Source organism: Arachis ipaensis, chromosome B09, assembly GCF_000816755.2.
Source record: "Arachis ipaensis cultivar K30076 chromosome B09, Araip1.1, whole genome shotgun sequence".
Taxonomy (NCBI): domain Eukaryota; kingdom Viridiplantae; phylum Streptophyta; class Magnoliopsida; order Fabales; family Fabaceae; genus Arachis; species Arachis ipaensis.
In genome coordinates this window covers 30,225,680-30,233,679 of record NC_029793.2, presented here as the reverse complement: position 1 = coordinate 30,233,679, position 8,000 = coordinate 30,225,680, and the positions used below count along the sequence as shown (strand labels likewise).

Genomic DNA, 8,000 nt, shown 5'->3' with positions numbered 1-8,000 from the left:
TGATTCATTTAGCACCTATAAATACCCCTTGTATATTGTACCTTTAACACAACTCAATAATACACTTTTCAGATTACTCTCTCAGTCTCTTATTTCTAACATGGTATCAAGAGTTTAGGTCTTTTTTTTTTCAATGAATATTAGTTCATAGCCCATTGTTTTTTTTCCTTTCCGTCAGTGTTCTTTGGCCTCTTTTTTCGTTCCCTTTTTGATGCTTTGGTTCGTCACACCCGTAACCATCTTGTTCATCTTGTCGCCGTGATTCCAACGCAACCATAACCGCCGCCAGACGCGCCGCCACGCGCCGCCGAAAGACGCTGCCACGACCAGGTTGATCTTCCTTCCAGATTCCACCAGTGCCTCTTTGCTCTCATTTTTCGATCTGTTTCTGACGCTTTGGTTCGTCACCTCCGGCATCATTGTAATCTTCTCTTCGTCAGCTTTCCAACGCCGCCGAGAACGCCGCCATCAGCCGCCGGACGCGCCGTCACGCGCCGCCGGAATCCTGCTGCCCGCCTCCATTGTTTCTCCTTCAGAAGGTTTAGCAGCCGTTGGATCTCGGCTCCAATCGGACGATCCTCGCGCTGCCACGTGTCGCGTTGCGAGCCCCCCTCGCCCTCCAGCCCTTCAGCAGTCGTTGATCTCGGTACAGATCCAACGTCCCTGGTGCTGCCACGTGTCGCACCGAAGCTATCCTGGCCGACCCGCGCACGCCCGCCCCGACCCTCCTTTGACCCGCTTCCACCTGGCTGCCAGCGCGTCTCTCTCCCTCCTCTCAGGTGACGCCACGTGTCATCATTTGCTGACGTGGCAGACAAGTGGGACCCTCCCTAAGGTTTTTTGGTGAGCTCTTTCCGATTCTGCACTCCGATTTCTCATTTTCTGTTCCGAAATTGCCGTTTTCTCTCCTCTCTTTGATCTTTGTGACTACTATCACGGAAGAGCTAGGTGTTTTTGTTGCCACCGACAGAAAGGGTAAATTCTGTCGAAACTGTAACTGTTCTGGGCACCTCTTCCCCGACTGTCCTTCTGTTGAATGTCGCACATGCCACCAGAAAGGTCATATTAGCTACCATTGTTCACAGCTGTTCTGCCGTTACTGCAAGCTCTCGGGCCATTTAATTACTGCCTGTCCTACTCGCCCACCACGTCCTAGCCCACTCAACTCGTCTCTTGTCTCTCTTTCTGATATTGCATCTCTTCTTCAGCGTCTTCTCTCTGTTTCTAGTAATACCTCTGTTGCTTTTTCCACCCCTCCAGGTAATTCTAAATGGTACTTTGACTCGGGTTGCTTTAATCACATGTCTCCGTTGCGTAATATTTTCTCGTCCATGTCTACCACTACAAATGGACCTTCTGTCAATACTGCAAATGGCTCCCTCTTGCACGCAACACACAAGGGTTCTATATCCCAGTCAACTCTTAATCTTCCTGATACTTATTATATTCCCAAATTAAACTTCAATCTTATTTCTGTTGGTCAACTTGTTGATCTGGGTTTTGAAGTCACTTTTTCTGGTTCTGGTTGTCGTGTACAGGATCCTCGGACAGGACAAATCATCGGGACTGGACGTAAGGTCGGAAGGTTGTTTGAACTCGAGAATCTTCATATTCCTCCTGTACCAAATCTCTGTGCTGCTTCTTCTCTCTCTACTCTCCACTTATGGCATCAGCGTCTTGCCCACACCTCCTTAGGAAAACTGCGTCCTCTTGTGTCTCAGGGTGTTTTAGGTCAGGTTCCAAATGAATCTTTTGATTGCATTTCTTGTCAAACTGCCAAACAACCTGCTTTATCTTTTCACAATAATTCATCTCTTGCTTGCTCTCCTTTTGATCTCATTCACTCAGATGTTTGGGGCCCTGCTCCCACTGCCTCTATGGGCGGAGCTCGATACTTTGTCGTTTTCATTGATGATTATTCTCGTTTTACTTGGGTTTATTTGATGACTAATCGCCATGAGTTACCTCATATCTATATCAACTTTGCTACTATGATTAAAACTCAGTTTTCCAAGGTCATTAAGGTTTTCCGACGTGATAATGCTATGGAATACCGTGATTCCAAACTCTTAGCCTTTCTTGCAGAACATGGTACTTTGTCTGAGTTTTCTTGTCCTGGTACATCTCAACAAAATGGTAGAGCTGAACGCAAACACTGTCACATTCTTGACTCCGTCCATGCAATGCTCCTTTCTTCTTCGTGTCCTGAGCGTACTTGGGGTGAAGCTGTTCTTACTGCTATTCATGTTATCAATAGACTCCCTTCTTCTGTTCTTGGTAATGTTACTCCCTTTGAACGTCTTTATCATACCTCCTCAGATTATAGTTCTCTTCGAGTTTTCGGTTGTGTATGTTTTGTTCTTCTTCAGCCTCATGAACATAGTAAACTTGAACCTCGGGCTCGTATGTGTTATTTTCTTGGTTATGGCACTGAACACAATGATTATCGTTGTTGGGATCCTCTCTCTAAACGTATTCGTATATCTCGTCATGTTTTCTTCTGGGAGCACCACATGTTTTCTCGATTCTCATCCTTTGAGTCCATTCCTACTACTCAGTCACCTTTGTTTACTAACCCCAATGTTGATCTTTTTCCTAGTGATGATTCTACAGATTCTATCTCGAGTGACCCTCCACAGCCTCCTATTCTTCCACCTTCTCCATCTCCCGTTGATTCCAGATCGGACGATGACCCTGCTCCTACCGTCATGGCTCCTCCTCCCGCTCGTTCTTCTAGGGTAAGGAATCCACCTCCTCATCTTCTTGATTACCATTGCTTTTCTACTATTCTTCATCAACATGAACCTAAGACATTCAGAGAAGCCTCCTCAAACCCAAATTGGTAACAAGCAATGCAAGAAAAAATACAGGCACTTGAAAAAGCACACACTTGGGATTTGGTTGATCCTCCTTCTGATCAGGAAGTTGTGGGCAGTAGATGGGTATACAAGATCAAGACTCGCTCTGATGGCTCTATTGACTGTTATAAGGCCCGCTTGGTTGCTCAAGGTTGTACACAAGAGTATGGTATTGATTATGAAGAGACTTTTGCCCCTGTCGCTCGTCTTACGTCTGTTAGAGCTCTTCTTGCCATTGCCGCAGCTAAAAAATGGTCTCTCAGTCAGATGGATGTGAAGAATGCATTTCTTAATGGGGATTTAAAAAAGAAAGTCTATATAAAACCACCTCTGGGATATCCTTGTCTTTCTAATAAGGTTTGTCTCCTTCGCAAGGCACTTTATGGACTTAAGCAAGCTCCTCGTGAATGGTTTGACAAGTTCAGCACTACCATATGCAGTCTTGGTTTTACTTCTAGCCCTCATGAGAATGCCCTCTTTATTCGTAAAAGCGAACGTGGAGTTGTTCTTCTACTCTTGTATGTTGATGACATGATCATTACTGGGGATGATGTTGATGGTATCTCTGATCTCAAGGCCTCACTTCATCGTACCTTTGAGATGAAAGATCTTGGTTCTCTTAGTTATTTTCTTGGTCTCGAGGTCATCTCCACCGATGATGGCATCTATCTCTCTCAGGCTAAGTATGCTTCAAATCTTCTTGCTCGCGCTGGGATTACAGATAGTCGCACTGAGTCTACTCCTCTTGAGCCTAATGTTCGATTTACCCCTATGGATGGCACTGTTTTGGATAATCCAACACTCTATCGACAGTTAGTTGGCGGTCTCGTCTACTTGGCTGTCACCCGACCAGACATCGCCTATCCGGTTCATGTACTTAGCCAGTTCTTCTCAGCTCCTCGTACTACTCACTATGCGGCAGTTCTTCGCATTCTTCGCTACATCAAAGGCACTCTATTTCATGGCCTTTATTTTTCTGCCCATTCCTCTTTGTCTCTTCAGGCTTACTCCGATGCTGATTGGGCTGGTGATCCCACTGATCGTCGTTCTACTACTGGTTACTGTTTGTTTCTTGGCGATGCTCTCATCTCTTGGCGTGCTAAGAAGTAAACGTTCACTGCTTGCTCAAGCACAGAAGCTGAGTACCGTGCCCTCGCTGACATCACTGCTGAAGTTATCTCGGTTCGTTGGCTTCTCGAAGATTTGGGTGCTCCTCAGTCGTCCCCTACTGATGTTTTTTGTGATAACCACAGTGCTATTCAGATCGCCCATAATGACGTGTTTCATGAACGTACCAAACACATTGAGATTGATTGTCACTTTGTTCGGCAACGTATCCTTATTGATGCTGTTCGTCTCATTGCTGTTGGAACACTAGATCAGACTGCTGATATCTTTACGAAGGCTTATCACCCGACTCGTTTTCGGACTTTGTTATCCAAACTCAAGTTGGTATCCTTAGCTCCCACTTGAGTTTGAGGGGGGATGTTAGAGAATTATTAGAATCAATTTAGATCAATTAGTATCGTCTAGTATATCTGTATATTAATTGTAGGATTCTATGCCTTTATTGCACCTTTATTGCTCTGATTCATTTAGCACCTATAAATACCCCTTGTATATTGTACCTTCAACACAACTCAATAATACACTTTTCAGATTACTCTCTTAGTCTCTTGTTTCTAACAGTCATGTAGATATTTTTTGTCATACATGTTCTTCATATATTATTGTAATTGTATATATTCGATATTTGATTTATATAATAAATAATAGATGTTCTATTTTAAAACATTAATTGAATATTATTAAATCATGATTGAATTTAATTATATGTGCCATTAATTTAGAGTAAAATTATTTAATTATTCTTTTAGGATATAAGGATTATTATGTATGTTACTTATACGAATATTAATCTGCCTAAGAAGAGATTTATATTTAGCTAAGTTATATGTACACATTAATAATATTTGAATAATAGAGAATTAAGAATAAATTGATGTTTATTATTTATGCAAATAATAATCAGCCCAAAGGATTGGCCAATAATAAACATTGAATCTTGTGTTTATTTTCTATTAATTATGCAACTACTAATTGGCCCAAAAGAAAGTTGGTGTTTAGCCAATTGATAGAAAGTATGTAGTAATAAATAGGTATAATTATCAAATTTTCATGTGAACAGTGAGTCGATCCAAAGTTAGACTTATTGTTTGACAGAATTTTGTTGAGAATATTTAGTAAGTCACACTAAATAAATTTATGTGTACGTAATTTATGCGGGTATGGATCGGTCTAAAGGAAGTTTTGTACTTAACTAAATTACATACATATTTGTAGTAATAAATATGTGATATTTATTTGGTCCAAAGGTAGACTTATTATTTGACAGGATTTATTATCAATATTTGATTACTATATTAAAATATTGCTTACAAATTAATATTTCTATCCAAAGACTAAATATCAATGTTGTGCTAGGTATTTGTGATGGGCCTACCATTATATAAATTTTATTCATATAATATGTAACTTGTGTGAATATATTATTTTTTTTAAAGTTATATCTACCAATGTTAATCTATTTTTAAATAGATTTTTTTTGAAATAAAAAAAAAAGAGAGGCTTCCTGTCATTAGTAATTTATATTTCGTCAAATTAATTATTATCTCATATGGCCATTTGAGATAAATATGGTTGATGACTTACATCAGTTGAGTGAGAGTAAGTATATTTTATTATTCTTGTATGTCAACGACATACAGAATTATAAATAAGGATATATACTCAACTCTAAGGGAGACAAGTATAGTCTCATTAGGTGCTTCAAGAAAGTTATAAAGTTCAAGAGTGCATAAGATTTATTATGCTTCAGCAATAGTCTAATGGATAACAAATTTATACACTTATAGTTATTATATTTTTTATTGATATCTTTGGCAAATATTTGAGTCAGTTAAGAATGGATCACTGAATAGTAGATAAACAAATTTTGTCATAGCAAAACGTCACATATTCACACATATGAAGTCAGAAACTAAATTTGAGATCATTTGGTATTTAAATTCTGACTTTGTTGGATGTCTAGGTAATTTTAATCCACAACATATATATTGTTCATTGAAATAGTTCTTTGGAAAGGTATTAAGAAGACACTTATTACTCTTTCTACTAAAATAATTTAATATAAAACACATTTTGAAGGTATCCATTTTAGTGACTACAAATACTTATCACGAATTATGAAAAATAAATTTAAAAGACTACTTGAGTTATTTTGTGACAATGTGTTAGTAGTCTGATATTTTAAATTGTTATTAAACAAGAGAGCTCAGAGTGTTTAAGTGTCTGATGAACAAATTAGCACAAATTTCATGAATGCATGCATATTTGGTTTATAAGAAACAAACACCCAAGATCTTTTGTGTGGATACTATTTATATGGGTGTCATATCATATTTTATGATATATTATTTCAGTTGGAGTGTGCATTTGAATGTTCATATGATTTAGACAAATTTATGAATATAGATATTTTTACAGAAATAAAGTATTTAGTTTCATTTTCACTTTGACTTATGATCTCATAAAATTTATCAAAGTTGGACCAGTTAAAAATAGGCATGCATGAGATCATTTTCGCATGTAATTTCTGAATTTTTTTCATCCAAATTTAATATATGTCGTTAAGTATATTAGTATGACGATTATCGTGGTTCAGTCATGACACTAATGTAATAAGAGTTGCGGTAATTCCATAACTAATATATGAAGCGGACCAGATTGTTAAAGTAATAAGGAAAATAACATTCATATGTACACATAAAGTTTATAAGATGTGATTGTCTTAGAAAAGAATATGTATAGCCCAAGTGGGAGATTGTTGAAAAATTATTTAATTTTCTAATTTGTTTGTGGGCAATACAAATATTAATTACAATCACAAATTATTCTATTTCAAATTAAATGATTTATATAACAGTGATCTCATTTATTATTATAAATGATAAATTGAATACATTATAATTACTTTTGATTTGGAATTAAATAAGAATAATATCAGATATTATCTTTATTTGGGCTTTAGATACTATTTTTATTTGAGCTTTAGGGTTTAATGAGTGGCATGCTCAAATACAAATAGTGACTTTAGGGTTTTGATCCCTAATATACCAAAGTTGCCTCCGCAACTCTTTTCCCATTAGAGGAGTTACAATTCAGCCTTATTAGGGATACAGAAAATTTTGGTTAAGAAAGACTGAGACAACTCTTCAATCACTTTTATAAGTACAAGTATACTTCTGCACTATGATATATATATTTTTAGTGATTTAATATGAATGATCTGGATTAATAAAAATAATTTGTTCTAACATCAGCCGCAGTCCAGATTGAAACTGCACCAACATACCAAGGGGATGAGGTGATCTAGGATATTAGGATACTAACACTGGTATTTTAGAGCTTTTACCTTTGCATTAAAGTATTTAGGAGCTACAAACCAATCGTACAGGTAGATGGCACACATCTGTACGAAAGATTTGTCCCAAACAACAACTTTATATGAATTTTTACGTACATCTATCTGCCAAGTGTGGTATCCAACTGCATGCGCTGCTTTAGGATACGGAGCCATGCAAGTTTAACACTACTTCCTTTGTGTTCAACTGCAGCAGGTAAAATGCCAAATTGTATATTGAATTTATTTTTGAGACCACTAGTGCTGCTATCTGTAAATCCTAACACTGGCATACTATCTGTTTGGAGTCCAAATATCGTTGCAACATCTTCCAAAATAATTGTGCATTCACCGTGTGGAAGGTGGAATGCATGAATTTTTTGGGCGCCACTTCTCAATCAAGACATTGATAAGTGCATTGTGTAAAGTAAGTTTCTCAATTATTTGAGATATGTGATAGAATCTACTAATCTCGTAACTCAATTTTAACTCGAGAATCATACACATCTTGGTGGAGATATCTTGATTCCTATTAAGGATAATCATATAAATAAGTATAGTAGTTAGTTAGAATTATATTGCTGACTAGGCGGAGTTTGTTATTCCACTTAGAAAAATCTGTTTCTACACATTGCTCTCTCTCTCTCTCTATATATATATATATATATATACTCTTGTAC

At 37.5% G+C, this 8,000-nt stretch overlaps 1 pseudogene; it reads left to right on the top strand.

The window, feature by feature from the left end:
• Window positions 2,998-4,381, top strand: LOC110266770 (annotated as a pseudogene).